An 18961-nucleotide genomic window follows, 5' to 3' on the forward strand; every position below is an offset into this window, starting at 1 on the left:
TCCGCGTAGGAGCCGAAGTGGGCACATGCTGTTGCTTCCGGAAGCCACATGGAACCAAGGCAGGCAGAGAACTTACCTTAGCCCCACTGTGCTGCTGACCGGGGTCACTTTTTCACCGGCTGTTCTGTTCAAAAGCCAATGCCTGGCAACCCCCGAATTGTAGCGGGAAAGGAGGTACAGCAAGGGCAAAGCAGGTGGCAGGGCAGGAGGTCTCTGGGGAGAAGTGAGGCTGCGCAGTGGCTTGTGGAGTTTAGAGCCCTGCAAATCTGCAGACAATTTTTGCAGATCAGATGCGAATACACCTTTTTGTATCCACGCAGGGCTCTAGTTACAAGGCAGATAGATAGTGACTGAATCCCTTACTTGCCTGGGTGAGCCTCAAAACACCATGTGTCAATAAGCACACAGAAGAATAAAGGAAACACCGAGGGTTGTGGAAGTTTCCCCATCACTGGCAAATTTTAAATCAAGATTGGATATTTTGGGGATGTTCTATGGCCTATGTTATGAAGGAAGTCAGACTGGTTGATTGCTAGGTCCCTTCTGACGCTAGAATCTATGAAAGATCTATCCAAATTCCCTAAGGGCATGTCTACACTTACCTCAGGAGCGATGGATCCAGCGGGGGTCGATTTATCGTGTCTAGTGAAGATTTATTGTGTCTAGTGAAGACGCGATAAATTGACCGCCGAGCGCTCTCCTGTCGACTCCTGTACTCCACCGGAGCGAGAAGTGTAGGCGGAGTCGATGCGGAAGCGGCAGCAGTCGACCTACCATAGTGAAGACACCGTGGTAAGTAGCTCTAAGTACATCGACTTCAGCTACGCTATTTTCATAGCTGAAGTTGCGTAACTTAGACCGACTTAAGTCGCCGCACGCCCCCTGTAGAGCAGGCCTAAGCCTTGCCCACAAAGCTGTTTGAATGACCACTCTGATTTTGGGGAACTCCAGATATTGAGAGTAATTTCAGCTTTTGTGTAAATAGGATCACTTATCAAGGCCTTTTAGTTGTGAAGATAGATATTCTTAGTGTTATGAATCTTCAGGGATTACAGATGGTAAGTTGGGCACTTTCTCAAAATACAAGAACCTGGGGAGACTCAAAAGAAAAAGAAAAAGAAAACTAATGAGGCATTTTTGAACATGAACACACTTCCACGAGATATTGAGGCAATACCTTAGCAGAAAAGTCTACTACCTTTGTTCTTTTTGCTTCACCATAGACTTGTCACTGAATTTCCATTCCCTGTTTACTTTTGCAGCTCTCAGGGCAGTCAGAGTGAAGTCCTCAACTGTTATCACATCAATTTACCTCCCCTCTCAAATAAATCCCTAAATGTCATGGTTTTATATATTTTTAAAAAGCCATGAAAATCATGAAATCCATGACTCCCATGACATCCATGACAAGGGTGAAACCTTGTATGGATAAAGATAAACCCTGTCATTACATAACATTTAAAACTCGTCAGACTCCCTGGACAGTACTATAAAATTGAATGTACTCTGTAACGTACAGAATACTAGATAATAATTCTCTGTAATAAAATGATCTAGTCAGAATAGAATTTGCAAATCATTCAAAAATCATTCTTTCCATAGCTGCCTAACTTCCTATGAGTGTGGATTTATAATGTCTTCCACATTTGGAAATAATGTCCCAGCATCACAGCATTTTAAATAGTTTGATTTTATCAGTCCCTGCCTGGAGTGAGAACTGTGATTATAACTCTCACACCAATACTTGCCATATATATCCCTTTCCTACTAACACTGTCCTATTTAGCCTATTTTTTTTTAAGTATTTACACACCACTTGGAAAAATACCAACTTTTTAAAAAAATGTGAGTTTACACCACGCATATTTAAGCTTCTCTTTCTAAAACTGAGTCACGCCAGTGAAAGCTCAAGGAAGGCATGCCAATATGAAACTTCAATTTCTGATGCTTATGACTTGAACAAGTTCACTCACCTTGATTATAAAGTGCTAAAAAGAGGAAGCCCCTGACAACTAACAAGATGACACAATTAAGACAACCCACAGCAAAACATATTCCAGCTGGAAAACAAAGTTCTTGGGCTCTGACTTTTGCCTGCAGCAGTGGGTAAAAAAAGAAAAAAAAAGATACTTAGGGAAAACAACTACAAAGTCAGTCTGTATCTGACCCTGTCTTCACTGGGGAGGAATATGAAAAAAAATCCGATTTCATTTAGGGTAAATCTCCCCATATCACAAGAACAATTGGTAATACAGACATGCCTGGGATGTTCAACATTCTACCAAGCAAACTAGCAGCAACAAAAAATGCAGTTTTCATGCAGCAATTTTTAGATTTTTTTGTACCTCTGGAATTTCTGACCTTGTGTATCTATTGGCAGATCTGTTGGGGCACAGCAGTTGTATTGGTCCAGCTCTTTTTTCAGATTATTTTTATCTCACTATGAGGGACATCTTTGTGAGCTCTGAACACTTTTACAGCTGTTAGGATGCTAATGAGAACTTCATGTGTACCCAGCACAAGTGCTCTCAAGAAGAAAACAAATGTCAAACTGAGGTATGTGGAAGACGCCATAAATATGTCTTTGAATGTTTACCATCTGGAACAGTAGATTACATTTTGACAAGAAGCTGGACTACCCTGTGGGCATTGTCTTTTAAACAGCCCAATCATTAGAAGGGAAGGGAAAACATGATTTAATGTCCCCACTTTCTTCATAAGCTTTTCTGATGGTGTTGGGCAAACTATTTTTCCATAGTAAAACAATAAAAAAGATGAATGTATATTTTTCCAAACATTTTCTTAAAAGATTAGATCTGATGACCCATCTGACAGAAATCCATGGAGAAGGCAGCCTTATAATTAGACTGTGACTGCAGAATGTGCAGTGCAATTCACATTCCTGAAACTGCTGCACCTTGTCTTTGTTAGCAAGCTAAGCCATATCTTCATGGACAGAAACTGTCTTAAGGAACTTCACATCAATCAAAAACAGGCAGAATAAAGTGAAGAAATCAAATTTAAAGTTAAAGTAGTATATTGCTTGTATAGGAGGTCTTAACACAAGCCTAGTTTGGTATTTTTTTTTTAAACTGCAAAAGTTTCCACTGCTCATTAGAAAGAAAAACTAGGCTGAGTGAAAAGTCAATATGCTCCAATTTCTTCACTCAACCCCAGTCAGGTTATGCTATCTTATTAAGATTTAGCTAATACTCTCTTTAAAATTGCTGTGGGTCATTGATGAGGATACAGTTTTATTAAAGAATGTATTTGCAAATACAAGCTGAGAATAATCTGTAAAGCATCCAAACAGCCTGTTCGACTTTTTTTTTTTTTTTTGGTTTGAGGCAAAAATATATGTGCAACTTGAAACATGGTTTTGTGGGCATCGTTACACAGTTGAGTGCCAAAATCACAAAGCACCAGCCATAAATCCCCTTGCTCAGTCTACTAAACGGATCTTATTTCAGAACAGATTATATACAGAATATCTCACCTGTATATGGTGAGGACAGTGTTAGATTTCTTTCACAAGTGGGAGAAACCAATTATTCATGAGCACCACAGGTGTGAGAGAGTTACTGCATGGAAGATCTGTCATAGTGGCAAAAAGAACACATCATTTAGTTACTCCGTAAGGGAAGACTTTTAAAAGGCTTTATTTTAAAATAAGCCACTTCAGCCTTCAGTACCTGTCAAAAGAAAGACTAGAGGAATAAACTGGGAAGATTAATTCTAAATATCCAGAATTCAATTTGTAATAACTTTTTTGGTTTTTTATTTAATTTGGTGGCTTTTTTTCTCCCCACATATCAGTGAAATTAGTAGTCATTAAATGAAAGTGACAGTAAGTACTTACAGTGACTAATTTCTACTTAAATTTCTGCCTTTCCTCAAGCCTAATGGTAAAAATCTCTTTACATTTAATTAACACTTCAGATAGCCTGTTTAGAATCTATAAATATGGCCAGCCTTTAATGATCCGTTATAGTGATACAGTACTACATAGTTTTCAGTGACTTGTAAAACTTTCACAAACAGATCTGCAAATGAATTACATCCATCTGCTCTGCTGCAGCTGCAAGCGCAGTATTACATTGTATTCTCTCACTTCCTCCTTTTTCTGCTTCTTTCCTAACTTTAAATCCATATGTATACCAAGCTAACTATACTCCAATCATCACGAACCCAGCCAGATCTCTATAAAGGAGTCTTCAGACTTTACAGACATATCAAATGTACTTTCAAAACATTTTGGTTCGTTTCACAATGAGGCAGAGACAGTCCACGCTGTATAAAAGCAGTTAAGCATCTTGTCAGAATCTCAGAAAAAACATGCTAGGATTTTTCCCCCCAATAGTTTTCACTAATTCATTAATGTAAACATAGAAATGAAACTACTATGATAGCACTGGCGATCTCTCATTTACTGAAGGTTTTTAGCACATGTGTGAGAGCGAGGGGGAGACATTAAGTAGTAGATACACTGCTCCAAAAGAGATTTTCTAATCTACACCTTCAAAAGCGTGACCTTAACTGCATTAAGAGTGTTAGTTCTATGAAGACAGCCAAGCATCAAGCTATGGTCGCAGTTATCTGTCAGCCATACAATAGCTGCATTGATAAGGCAGCAGCAACTGGCTTTGACAAGTGTGCTGTGCTAGCATTCCGTTCAAAACCATGAAGGGGAAGGGGGTGGGGAGAGGCATTAAATGTCTTTTACTTTACCTGAACAAACTGCTTTTCTTTTAGCTGCTGAAAATGAATCCTCCCTCTTCTCCCAAAAGCTAAGTAGCTCTTCTTTTGCTTGCAACTCACACTTGCAGAAGACCACACAGCTCCAGCAAGGCAGCCTCCCTTCCCTAATCCCCACTCGAATGTGATGACACACACTAACCCCAACCATCTGTTGAAACACGTCCTCAAGCACTCAGCACAGTGGTGTGTCAAGACGGGCTGCCCAATCCAATTGCTGGGGCTGGGTGTCTCTTAAGGAGCTGGAGGCAGAGACAAGGACAGAAACTGTAGCTCTGAGAACTCTTAGCAAAGTAACCTGAGATTTTGGGAGAGAAAAGGGCGGCTATAAAGTAGAAGTGGGAGGTGCTCGTGGGAAGGTAGAGGGAGTGGATTGTTCTGGTGGCCAGTTGTGTTATTTCTCACAATTCCTTGTATTCCCAAGGGACCACTGGGACCCTCACAGTAGGATGCACAGAAGCACAACAGCAACAGTTTTTATTGCAGGTCTATTGAGGGCAATCTCCTCTAAGAGACACTTTCCTAAAAAGAGATAAAAGATGCAGCTTGAGATCCTGATAAAGTGTTAATGTGGGAGTCGTTTGCACGGAAATGAGACATTTGCATCTTGAAAGCCAAACTCCCACCTTCCCATGATTACACTGTGGTTGCCTCCAGCATTCCTGGGGAAAATAAGGGAGAGGCAGCTAAAAAGCACAACGTTTTTATACAGCATGGAGGTCTGCACTGTTTACCACAAGTCTATGCTTCTCAATAATTAATGCTGATATGTGGATTTCTTAAACAGCACATTTTCAAGGGCTAAAAGTTAGTTACTCCTATTATTTTCAAAATTGTCTTCTTGAACATGCAAGGTTTTTATAACGATTAAAACTAAGAGCAATGTCTCTTCATTCTCTGATTAAAAGCACATTCCAAATAACTCATGGACTACTTTCCTTTAAAGTTTTATTTTCCAGATTCGGATCAAACCAGGACAGTGTCCGTCCCACCCCACCCCCACTCTATTCCGGCTGACTCTCCCACTCTTCTCTCACACTCACTCTTTTAAATGGAGATGTCCTCAGAAATTTTAATACTACAGAGCTAATTTCCCTTACATGTAAGCATTCTATAACTAGTATATGCAAGTTCTCAGGCATCGGGATTTGGGATATCTGGGTTCTACTCCTGGATCTGCCTGTGTGACCTTGTGCCAATTTCTGTGCCTCATTTTCCTATCTATAAAATAGGGATAGTGATACTTCTCTACTTAAGAGATGTCTTAAGGATAAATTCATTAATTTACGTGAGAAACTCAGATACTACTGACAAGTGCCCCAGAAAAGCCTATACAACAAATAGATGCTTCCTTCCTTGTTCACTGAAATACGATGGTGAGAGAGAAACAAAACAAAAAACCACCCAAGGATTTTTTACTTTGTTACCAAGTGCCTGACTTGCCGTTTGCATTAAATCTACATTTTACATTATGACAGATGTTGCATTTCTTTGAACTGGGAAAGGAAAAGCTAAAAGGAGAAGTGTTGTTCTGGCATTAAAGGTTATTCCAAAAAGTTTTAAAATCCAATGTGTAGAAAGGTTTGCAACTGTAAACAGTTTTAAAGCACTCTGCACAGCCATCTAAAAGAGAATATCTTTAAAGCCCAGAAAAGTTGATTTGCTTGTTCTTTAATACCTTGAGCATATTGTTGGAAGCTATTTTTGAATCAGTAGTGGGGGGAAAATGAAATAATTTATAAAACATGAGTTATAATTTGTGCTCAGTTAGTAGTTGCCATAGTTCACCTGTAGAAAGAAAAGAAAAGAAAAGAAAAGAAGCACTAGAGAGTACTGATTGCATTTGTTCAAGTTCTTCCCAGAAGTGATTATATGGTGTCTGTTTCAGCCTATTAAATTGAAACTGCCTTCACAGATGTTGGGTATTCACTAAAACACTACTCCTTAATCTGCTAAATCCAGAAAAACAAGCAACAGAACAATATTTTCAACAATGCTAAGTGGCAAGGCAGGGATGAAACTACTGTCCCCTTGGGTATCATAAGATTTTAAACAGTGACAATTATTGCTTCAAGGCAGGTTTTTTTTATCCTACCAGACTGAGGTCTGGAAAGAGTCTGAACAACTTTGTAGATTCAGAAAACCCTGGAGACATTATTAAACTAGTTTGTGTTCTCTTTTAACTATTTTGAGTACAAAAATAAGAACCTAAGAAACTGCAAAAGTGTTGAATAATAATTTTACAGTATTGTATTAGTAATGCAAAATGTATTAAAAATGCAGAACAGTCAGATGTGGAACATCAAAGACACAAAAACAATTTATTATATATCATATATATAGATTCTGAATCTTTGCATAAATCATTGATCATCTGAGGACTTGCTCTGTTCTATGTCTGCTATATGAGAAGCAACTAAATGTTAATATTGAAGCTAGCTTTAGTTAAAGTTGTTATATTTCGTTCTAAGAATATGAAAGGCAATTATGTACAATACAAACATGTTGATATAATGCTTATGTACCTATGTAGACACACCCATTATGTGTGTGTACATATACATATGGTAGGTATCTTACACACATACTTGGACCTAATTCTTTATCATTTCTTTATATCAGTCTAAATCAGGTGTACATCCACTGATGTCAATGATGTTACAAGGGTAAAAGTGGTATGAGATCATAAAGAGGACTCACAATTGTGTATTTTACACACACGAACACACAACAGTCTTCAAAGAGCTTTTTCTCTTAAAAAAAAACTTGAATTACAAACTTTCACCTCCAAAAACAAAGTTAGTTACAACCTTTAAGCATTATGCATGATCATGTTTTCAAATAAAAAACTGCTGCTGATTTTGTAGGATAACGTAACTGCTTCTCCTCTGACTCTTCTAGTTTGCAGTAGAAGTGACTGTTTATATCAACTAGACTTTTCCATTATTTCCCCTGTACCCCAACTACCATCTGCAAAGAGTTTAGGTTTTAAAAGTGAAATTAAAGCTGCACTGAAAGAACTGTATCTGAAATATTGTTAAAATAATGCATCAGAAAACACATTCTCAGGTTGACTCTCAAAACAGTGAACTTCTTGCAGGGTCAGACTGACCCCACTCAGATAAGGCTTGTAACAAATTGAATAATGCACTGTTGTAAGTAACTCAAGACAGTCCTAATATGCAAGATTAATTGTAGGTAACTGTGATATTGAAAAATAGTCACTCCTGTTTTATTCCCACAGTTAACATCTCTTCACTTATTAGCTCCAAATAGTTTCCAGGGTAACCACCCAGCCCTTGTAAGTCAGTGCAATGAGCTTCACTCATCTTTGTCTAGACTCATCCCCTCCACAGATGGCATTGGCAGTTCAGTTTTGTATCGGCATGTACACACACAAGTTAAATGTAATTTATGGTAAGCTTGAAGTTTTAAACTCTCAAAAGTAACAAAATGCAACCTTCATGGTTCTTACAGAAAGCTTAATTCAACCATACTACACATATGCATGAGACCCACTCTTGCCTTCACTGTATCCCTATAACTCTTGTTGGAGTCAATTAGATTTCTACATGCATATATGAGGGTAGAACTGGTTCCCCTGTTTATTAAATTACAGCTAAAACACCATGAATAGATAATCCAGGTATTACCTGGGTCAAATTCTGGCTTCAGACTTGTACACACATTCCTGTTGAAATCAATGGGAGATGCATGCATGTATCCAAGAGTAGTGTGTGCCCATTCAGTAAGTCTTGGTCTCCATGTGTCCTGTGGGAGAGTTAAAGTTCCTAAAAACTTCAGCCAAGATTTTAAAAGCTTAGGTACCTGAAGTTGGGCTTCTAAGACAAAGTAGCCTGAATTTCAAAAGCATGGAGCACACAGGAGCTCCTACTGAAGTCCATAGGAACTGCAGGTGCTCAGTACTTTTGAATAATCAGGCCACTTTTACTTTAACCCATATTTAGGCACCAAAGAGACCAGTTTTGAAAATTCTGGCACACATACATATTGTACAAGGGATGTGTAACGCCCCCCCCCATACAAAATAAATATTTCGAAAGAATGCTATTAAGGTTAGATAGTCAAGTATTCAGTTTAGGAATTGCCAGAATTAAAATTACTTTTCAGTACAAAGGATGGCTGGTACTAACATAGTTGATTTTTTTAATGTAGTTTCCTAGGATTTATGTTTTGTTTTGGTTTCTTCTTCAAAAATAGAAAAAGAAAAGAAAATAATAAAAAATAACTAGTTATATTAAGTGCAACTATAATCGGTCTTCAGGGTTGGAATGTAAGAAATAGATGATGGGTAGATGGAAAAGTGGGCAGAGTGCAGGTGAGGTGGTCAAAAGTTCATAATAAGGTCAATTTATCACAGGGCTCTGCAATTTATCAAAAGATTGCCATCACTACCACCCTGACACAGGAGAAGGTCAAGGAGAATTGCAGTGGTTGTCAATCCCAAATTTGTGTTGCTTCACTTGCAACATCTGCACATTTTTCTTAGTTATTACTTTTCCCTTTAGCAACTGATTTCATAGTAATTTATTTTCAAATAAGCCAATACTATACAAAAAACTAATTAAGCAAAAGTGCCTCTCACATAAAACTGTTCACTTTAACTGAGACATCCATTAAAGAAAACCCGCCAAACAACCAACCAAAAATCACTTATTTGTCATGTCATCCTTAAAAACAGAAAAAGCTAGCAAGATTTTTTTCCAGACTAGGGACTACCACGAAGATTTAATGTACTTGAGAAACTGTGGTTCTTTTCCCCACGGCTGTCAGTTGGCCAAGAATCCCAACCCCAGCCCAGTAAACAAGTGATCAGTCAAAGTCTGAGGAGAGCTCACTCCACCAGACACTTAACAAGGCAGAAGCAAATGGAGGAAGGAAAATCAACAGTCTTAAAGCAGACAGCACTAGGTAAGTGATTCCATGGTCCCTAGTATAGAAAGTGCTTAGGGGAGAGGACATGTGAGGCCTACAATGCTTTAAACTGTGAGAACTCGGTGAGCTACAGGCTCTCATAATTTGTACTGACTTCACATTTTTGGACCCAACTCAATTTCATTACAGCAAAATTTTGAGGTAAACCATCCAAAACTTATAGCAAAATTGAAAATATGCCAGCAACTTAGAAGACAAAATGGCTGGTTGGCTTTTAGTGTGAAATATTAGCAAACTGAGGAGAAATAATCATCTTTAAGTCTCTCCATCTTACATAGTTCTCATCACTCTTATTTTCCCTCCCAGGTCCAAACCTTGTAATGGCACAAAATAAAAAAAAGTAAAAAAAAAAAAAAAAAAGTAAAGGGCAAGAATGATTGATAAGTTAAACTCACCAGAGTCTGTAAAAACTTTCATTATGAAGGTTCAGCCTGGCCATTTCCCATGAGACTGCCTCTAATATTACATATAATCAAGGTACTACTTGCCTAAGAAAACAATAAGATTACCAATGTTGCTCTGGACAGAGCGTGGGAATACACACAGTTTCACTTACAGATTCATTTTTTCCCTAGAAGTTCAAGGAAGTAACAGTTGTCCTTTTATTTTTACAGTGACAATTGATCACCAACATCCCATAACACTTCAAGAAAGTATTAGTTAACCCCTTTGCAATCTCCTCTAGAGCCAGATTGTGAGAGGCCCTTGCAAGGGTGTACGGGAGCAGAGGCAGCACAGAAAGACTTCACCCTCCACAACTGCACAAGCCTCTGTTCTTAGGCTTTTGGGGAAGCACAGGGACTGCTCACTGCTACTCCTGCTCCCACCTCCACCCACGAACTACCTGAAAAGGGGGCACATGTATCATAGGGAGTATTATCTGCACACCTCCAATGTGGAAGAAGCAGAACCAGGACAGAAAGTGCCTGCCTGAGCCAAAATTTTCCTGGTGCTCTCTCTGGGGCAATGGGCACCACCTTCTATACAGGGAGATGACATAAATGCCAAGATCCAGCCCCAGATGTGCAAGTATAGACAGGGCCCTCTGTACTTTCAGTTCTTAGGCTAAAAGCCCTTTGTTGCTAGTCCTGTACAAATAGGAACCAAGTCACATGGCAAATTCAGGAAGCAAACAATAACAGGATGGAAATGTGAACTGCCCAATGTACTTTAAATGGCCAACTGAAATGGAGATGGTCAGACATTTTTGAGGAAACATTTTTAGTTGAAAAATGCTGATTCATCAAAACTGAAACACTTTGCAGAAACACATCAGCTTCCATGGGAAGGTTTCTCAGGTCCAAGATGGAATTTCTGGTCAGAAAGTGAGGAAAAACCTACCTCTCCAAAATAGCCTGCTCTGCCTGATTCAGATCAGAGACTTGAATCCAGTTTTTCTATTACCTAGCTGCCTACCCTAACCACCAGGCTATAGAGTGACTCTCCCTTGCTCACAATATACTTATTTATACAAAAGTAAACAGCTCCAATAGCAGTGATTGAGAGAGAAGCACTCACATTAATTATTGACCACTAGTTAGGCCACTCACCTGGGATGTGGGAGACCTAAGTTCAAGTACCTCCTCTGCCTGATGTAGAAGCTCTGGGGTGGGTGGGTTGTAGTCTCTCTCTCTCCCTTCCTCATGAAAATTTTTGAAAGGTCTGTTTTTGGTTCTTATGCAGAATAAAACCAAATGTTGAAACCTCAAAATATTTCTCAAAATAGAACTCTTGTTTTCTGGCCAGCCATACTCTGAGACCTAAAGATGACAATGTAAATGTATCTGATTAGCTGTTTGTTTCTGGTAAAAAGAGATAATACACTTCTCCCATAAACCCAAAACATTTACTATGCTTTCTTAGGCGTCTATAGCTCTGTATTTCTTGACTCCATTGCCAAAACCTCCAGTTTACTTCCTGCAAACACCCACAACTCACTTCTGTGTTGTCACTACAAAAATCTGCAAAAACAGAAAAACTGAAAATGTAGGGAGAGTGTAAAAATAATATCAGCAAAAATAAGGCAGGGACTCCAGAGCTGACTGATTATTTGAGAACTAGTCAATAAAGCCTCCATTTTAAAATTGAAATTAAGCTCCCATAGAATTTCCTGACTGCTGAACTAGAGTATCCCAGAAACATAATAATTGCCAGGCTGGATAAGATCAAAGGTCCATGCAGTCCAACAGTGGCCAGTACCACGTGCTTCAGAAGAAGGTGGACAAAACCCTGCACTAGGCCGTTGTGTAATAATCTGCCCCAAAAGAACATTTCTTTCTAACCTCCCAGTCAGAGGTTGGTTTAGGCTCTGAAACATGTTTTCTGATCTTGTCTAAAAAATCTTTATTATTGTAACTCTAGCTATGCTTGTTACCCATCTAACTGTTCAATCTAGTCTTGAATCCCGTTAAACTATTTGCTTTGATATTGTATCAGTGAGTTCCATGAACTAATTGCATATTATGTGGAAAAGTATTTCTTTTTATTAGTTTCAGATTTTCTGCCAGTCACTTTAACTGAATGTCCTCTTTTCCTTGTCTTATGAGAAAGGATGAAGAGAAGTGCCAGGTCTACTTTCGCTATACCATTCAGTATTCTGTGTATTTTTATCATGTCCTCATTTATTTGCCGCCTCTTTCCAGTAAATATCATATATTATATACAAAGTTGAACTGATATTCTTATTTTGGATAGCTTCTTGCTGAGCAGCATTAAGTCACTTTGCACCAGGGGTTGGCTGCAGCCAGAGTCCAACAGACTTTGGGGTTTTCCTATTAACCCAAATGGGAAATGTAAACTTGGGGTGTTCACTGGATACCTGCCAGAAGGCGCCATGATTACACTGCATTTTGGGACATTACCAAGGTATGAGTGGAAAACTCCAGCCACTGTTTGGAAGTAACTTTTGCAACAAATATCATCCTGCTCTGACCAGCTAGTTGTCAATGTCCAGAGGCCTTTCTGGAGAGTGCTCAGGGAGACCTTCCTTCTCTTCTCCCCTTCAACTCTTCCTGTTCTGTGAAAGCAAAATCCATTATAGTGGCTGTAACTGGCCTGTGGTAGTCTATTTCCTGGCTCTTCTTGTGTCTAGCCTAATCCAGACCCTCCTTTCATGACACACGTAGGTCTATGCATCCATTATTTACTGTTAACACCTAATGACAGAGTATGCCCCCAGGTGTTTCACACCTGCGAGAGAATTTTAAAGGGACTGCAGTGAGAAGCTGTATTACTTTGGTTTATAGTTCCATTTTGGGAATAGGTCAGAGGGAGCAAGGGATAGTCCATGTGGTTTGCAGATCACTCTTCCTTTCCTCTGCAACCCCACCTCCCGATTATACCTGCAATTGGGGGAAGGATGGAGCCAGACAACAGTCTGGTGTTTTGGGGATAGTGCAAAAGGCATAACTTCCTACCATGCCACTTCTGATTTTTGCTTGGATGGTTTGTCCTTGTTCCAGGGCTGCTCACAGAGCTGACAATTCGCTTTTGCAGCAACTTTCAAGATTTTGGAATGTCTTTTGGTTCAACATTGGAACAAAACCAAAACCTTTTGAACATTTTCACTGCAATGGAATTGTGTCCAATGGTCCATTTTTGAATGGAGAGCCTCAGGCTTTCGATTCAGGAAGAAGTGTGGAGATGTTAATGAATGAATCCTGCTGGTTAGGGAATGTGGGAGACCCAGGTTCAAGCCCCTGCTCTGCTTGATTCAAAGAAGAGTTCTTCCATTCCTGATGTTCCATGATCACTCCTAATCAAGCGTGGCGCTGACCAGGGGACTTGAACCTAGGTCCCTGGCCAGTTCCCCAGTCAGCAGGCCATAGCATGAAACTGTCTCTTTCTCCCTCCTCCACCCCAATCCTGTTTCAATGAAACAGCATATTTCAGTTAATATGGAAATGTTCCAACCAGCTATAGCTGTGCACACTGCACAGTTTACTCCAGCTCTAGATCAGCTTTGTGATTAATGGGGATCCAAGTTCTCTCTCACACACACACTTAAGGCAATTCAGACCATGAGATGCTCCCCTAGTCCCACTACAAAATGGCAATAAAGAAGTAACACTTTATTGTCCTTCTCCTGGAGTTGGAGATAGGATGTGCTTGTGAGATGCAGGCTTTCCGTGGACAAAGAATCATCAAAATATAGGTACCTTTAATGGGCACTTGCTTTGTTGTTACTTAAAGTCAACCATGCATATGAACACTTCTGTAACTCCCTCTTGGGTAGAGTTTTTGGGGCTGACAGAGGCCGATAGACCACGAATCAGGATTAGTGTCTCTGGAGAGCAGTTCATATTTCTTTTTAGAGAGCTTCAAGTAGAGTGACTTTTTGCTTAAATAAGATAGCCTGATACAGAAACAGCATGAATGGGCTCCCGATGCTTGTGCTGCTCATAAAGCCAAGTATATATTGTGCTAGGGAGGGCTCTGAAATTTTCTTTCTTTGCGGCATTAAGAAAAGTAACATAGTGCCACTACTTCACAGTAGCATTCTTCCCAGATAAATGCATGTGAAGGTTCTCTGAGAAGCAGCTGCATGCAGACATCCACTGAGATCATGGCCTTGCCAAAAAACCAGATCTCGCAGATGTTAAAATTTTTACTTTACCTTCTGAATAAAATCCACATAGGAATTCTATTTTAAATATACCCAGCTCGTCGTTTGTTACATAGAGACCGTCCTTTTTTGTAACAGCAGATGAAGTTTCAAAGAGCTGAAGAAAATACACTGACATAAACACTTGAAATAATTCCAAGTTATTCATCTAGCATCATGCTATTATAGCCCTAATCCCACAGTCACACCAAACAGGCAGAACCTTACCGAAGTCGATCAGATTCCCCATAGACACAAACATCCACTTGCCTGACTCTAGCTTCAGAGCTGGACCCATGTGTGCATGTAGCTGTTGATGCATCAGGAGCACACAGGACATAATGAGAAGATAACTTTTCAAAAGCTGTATCACACCAGCAATAATAATGATGTGCTAGAAAATGTTAGTATTAACTACAGATCATGCAACATAGACAGCCCTGGAAATCCCGTTTCCCCACTCTTTACAAAAGTAACAAACCAAACAAAAGTAATGGAGTTTATTGGCTATTTTGGAAGTAGCTTAGACTGAGGATCTGATCTGTCTCTTTCACGGGCTTAAGGAAACCAGCGGCAAGACATTTGCCCATTGAATGAGAGTTGTCATTAACTTATCCTTTAGTCATTTTCATAACATGTTTTTCCATTGGAAATCAAGTACATTTCCTTTGAAATAAAGAGAAGTAGCCTGTTAAAATACAATTTTGTTGATTTTGAAGGAATTAAGGCTGTTTGGTGTAGATTTTCCCCCATGCCACTGCCTTTCTTGAAATTAGCACAACCTAAAGCAGCTTGCATGAACTCTTTCTTATGCTAAACAGACCTTGTTAGTTTAACTGAACAAAAGCTTTGATTGTAAATGTAAATATGTGTGAGAATCTAGAGTCAAAGTACTTGGTGGCTTTTTTTTTTTTGAATGACTTGGATCAGTGCAGGTTTCCAAATAAAGATTTTAATTGCATCCACTTGCACCGATTACAATATCAAAGCACAGAAGTTATAAAAACAGAAGGTTCATGCACAATGGTTATTTCACTGTCTGTTTTGAAAACAGCCTAAACTCAGTTATAATGATCATGTCTTTAAAGCACTTTAAAGATGATCAGTAACAGAATGGTCTGTGGTTTTTAACTCAAAATGCAACATAAAATTCTAGCATCCAAATTTTGCTCTTGTTAACATTCACAACACAATGGAATTTCAATGGAAAGTACATGTATTTAACTAAGGGCAGAATTTAAATAATGTTATAAATACAATCTTAATACCTAGTTCCAAATGTTTCAATGCTCATAAGATGTGCTTTCTGCGGGATGACACCCATCACATTAACTTACATGTTGATGGAACAACAGAGTCTAGTACTTACACAGTGCAGGACCACACTAAGTCACATTGATGACCAAGAAACCCACCACAGATCACCCAGGTTTGCAAATTAATGAATAAGGGGAAATCTTCAAAGGCATGGAAGGGAATTAGGTGCCTATCTCCCATTGACTCTCAATGAGAGCCCTTTGTGCCCTTGAAAAATCTGCCCTTAAGTGAACTAAAGCCATTCAAACAAACAAACAAAGATTCTACAGCACAACATGTATTTTCATCATTTATTTTAACAAGTGTAATTATGTCGTATTCATATTTTATAATTACCTGATATCATCTGTAGTATATTTATGGTATAAATAAATGAGGCCTCAATCTCAACACTTTTTTTGTTCCAGAAGTGGATAAGGGAGGCTCTGCTGAAGTGCTTCACGATTTCAAGGAGCTTTGCAAACGTTAAGTGATAACAATTCAGGCCCCATTCCCACAAAAAGAACCAGGCAAGTGGACCATGCTGCCTGCTTGGAGCCTCAATGACTTCAATGGGGCTCAGCACAGGCACAAGGGTTCACTCATGCAGTTCTCTTTACAGGATTAGGGCGTTATCTCCTTCTTCCCAAGGATCTGAAAGCTCTTACAAAGGTGAGTATTGTTCTCATTTTACAGATGGGGAAAATAGTTAAGCTAAGCAATCTGACAAGTTCCCATAGCAAGCTAGTGGGAGAGTCAGGAGAACTCTCAGTCATATAGGAGTCATGTAGTCATAGGACTACAGGTCTTTCTATAACTTGCGTTGATTTAACTCCTTGGTTTTTTCCCCTTTCCTTATCAAGGACCCAGTTGTGTCTCCCTTACTTATGCTGAGTAGTTCCACTGAAATCAATGGGACTACTCATAGAGTAAAGAGCTGCTCAAGGTACGGAAAGAGAGCATAATCAGACCTCAAATCAGCATACTATGTACATTTCAGCCACAATCTTTAATAAAGTGGCCAACTTTTGCACCTAGATACAGGACATGTGTTGCTGCACTTCTGAGGATTTACAGGGAATTTCAGTTTCAGATGTGTTTAAACTGGCTGTCTTACTTAAATCTCATTTCTGGCCAATCCCGTTCTCAGGTTTACATTGGTGTATAGAAGCTCCTAATGTCTGATAGGTGAAGACTTGGGGAAGAAAGAGACGGACAGAGATAGAAATTGTGGAAAAGGAGATATTTGCTCTATTATCCCCACAAAAAGCCAGACCTAAGGGGTGCTGAATTCCCCTCAATTCCCAATGTGTGTAGGTCAGAGGGAGAGAGAGAGAGAGAGACAATTGGGTCCAGAGATGTTAGTATAATAAAAAAATGGTGCAAGGAGACTAAGAGTAACAATGTGTGATTCTTTCAGCCATGCTTAAAATGGGATAATAAAAGTGGAGAAGGGTGAGGACATTCATCCCAGACTCTGTCTCCACCAACCAGTAGTTGGGATTAGACAGAGAGAGAGAGAGAGAGAGTGACATGTGACACACATTTGTGATAACTCACCAGGCACTAAATACACTTATAAGAGCCGGTTTCAGAGTAGCAGCCGTGTTAGTCTGTATTCGCAATAAAGAAAAGGAGTACTTGTGGCACCTTAGAGACTAACAAATTTATGCATCCGATGGAGTGAGCTGTAGCTCATGAAAGCTTATGCTCAAATAAATTTGTTAGTTCTAAGGTGCCACAAGTACTCCGTTTCTTTTTTGCTTATAAGAGCCGAGACCCCCAAATGGTAATCGTAAATGACAAACTGCATCAGCTGTAATCTTATCTCATGTCCACTACTGCTTTCTTCCTTCTGGCCTTACATCCAAAAGAGTTAAAGGGGCAGATTCTCCACTCATGTTCAGGACATTTAAACTTCTCAAGTGGTACAAAGGGGCCAGATTCTAGCCTCAAAGACCAGCAGGGAATTCCCCGGGACCAGGAGAACTCCCTGAATGCAGACAGCTGGCAGAGGTGGCTTCTGCACCAGCTGTCCCTCCAGCATAGGGGGTGTTTCAGGGCCAGGAAGGCCATACTTATCTTCCAGTGGCACAAGTTCTATTAAATCTTCTCTGTCAGTTACACAAGTTAGAGCAGCCCCCCAGCAGCTCTGATACACCATAAGGCTGACAAGCCCTCAAAATCAAGAAGCCTTATTCCTCAACACCACCAACCACAACATGATTTGTGCCCTGAGTAGAACTCTTCCTTGGGGAGAGAATCTGACCCAATGTGTTTAAAGAGTAAAATACTCCCCTGGAATCCTTGTCACCTCCTGGCTTTATTTTTCAGTGTTTCAATGTACTTGTCACTGTCATCTCTGCCTTTCAATCCCCTAACTCCTATAATTGAACCCGAGGGGTAGTTTAAATGGCTGTGAACATCTTTGAGGGGATTATGTTTTTAATCATGCTTATATGATGAATATTTGAGGCTATGTATTCATTGGGTAATCAGTGATAAAAATTTAAATCCTCCAAAAATGTTAGCCAATTTAAAGTACCAAGGATTCAGTTAAGGGCATTAAGGGATTAGAAATTAAAGATAAAGGTAGCTCGGGGCAAATTCAAAGTCATTATAAAACCCTGGTAAAAACGAAACATACTCTATCGTTTTAAAATAGAATTAAAAACTCGATGCTTTTCCCAGGAAAAAGTGGTCATTTTATCAGACTTCTCTCTTTATCTAGCTGCCTTTGAAACTGCTCTAGATGCCACAAGAGTTTCACTGCATGTTCTGTATTAGTGCCAGCCTGAGGAAAATACTCAAGAGTTTTTCTCCCTGGCCAGCCCTGAGAAAATCAGCAGTTTCTACTATGCCATGTGGAGAGCAGCAAAATATGGTAGATAAGGCACAGAACTGCAACAGAGGTGAGGGGAAGAGAACAGTTACATGAAACACAGCTGGACCTCACATACAGAAAATGCCATTCTGTGTGGTAGGGGACCCTGCAGCTTTTGGGTGGGGCAGAAATGGGGAGCAGCCTTTTCCATACCATTCTCCCCTGCTTCCAGCAACAGTTCCCTCCCCTGTGTGTTGCTTTTCTCCTTTTAATCACAAAAGAAGAAAGTAAAGATACTTTCCCTAAAGCATATTTATATTCTCTTCTTAAATGCACCCTGACTTAGTCCAAAAACGCTGAATAAACTTCATCAGGGAGATGAGGGGGGAAAACATCTGTCTACTCTAAAGTAGAGAATTTGGAGTAACTTAAGCACCTGTAGAACTGAGAAGTGTGGGACTTAAAACAAATCAAATGTGCTCACACACCAATTAAAGAACAGAATTTAAGAGTTAATCCATTTTAAC

General features: G+C 39.5%; 1 protein-coding gene and 1 long non-coding RNA gene across 10 annotated transcripts in view; both read right to left on the reverse strand.

The window, feature by feature from the left end:
• Nucleotides 1-5080, reverse strand: part of SULF1 (sulfatase 1) — a 161524-nt gene extending 156444 nt beyond the window's left edge. For 2 of the 8 annotated variants that reach the window (XM_038392999.2, XM_038392996.2), the window contains exon 1: nucleotides 4729-5080. The gene's annotated coding sequence lies outside the window, so the exon portion shown is untranslated. Of the gene's footprint in view, nucleotides 1-3496; nucleotides 4450-4728 lie in introns of those variants that run through there. The other 6 variants (XM_043507747.1, XM_043507745.1, XM_043507740.1 and 3 more) reach the window with 5 other exon arrangements.
• A 6224-nt stretch (nucleotides 5081-11304) lies between these two features.
• LOC122458660 overlaps nucleotides 11305-18961 on the reverse strand; it is a 34748-nt gene continuing 27091 nt past the window's right edge. The window contains exon 3 of one of the 2 annotated variants that reach the window (XR_006278771.1): nucleotides 11305-11471. This is a non-coding gene — a long non-coding RNA (uncharacterized LOC122458660). Of the gene's footprint in view, nucleotides 11472-12549; nucleotides 12728-18961 lie in introns of those variants that run through there. The other variant, XR_006278770.1, reaches the window with a different exon arrangement.

The sequence above is a fragment of the Dermochelys coriacea genome, chromosome 2 (assembly GCF_009764565.3).
Source record: "Dermochelys coriacea isolate rDerCor1 chromosome 2, rDerCor1.pri.v4, whole genome shotgun sequence".
Classification (NCBI taxonomy): Eukaryota; Metazoa; Chordata; order Testudines; family Dermochelyidae; genus Dermochelys; species Dermochelys coriacea.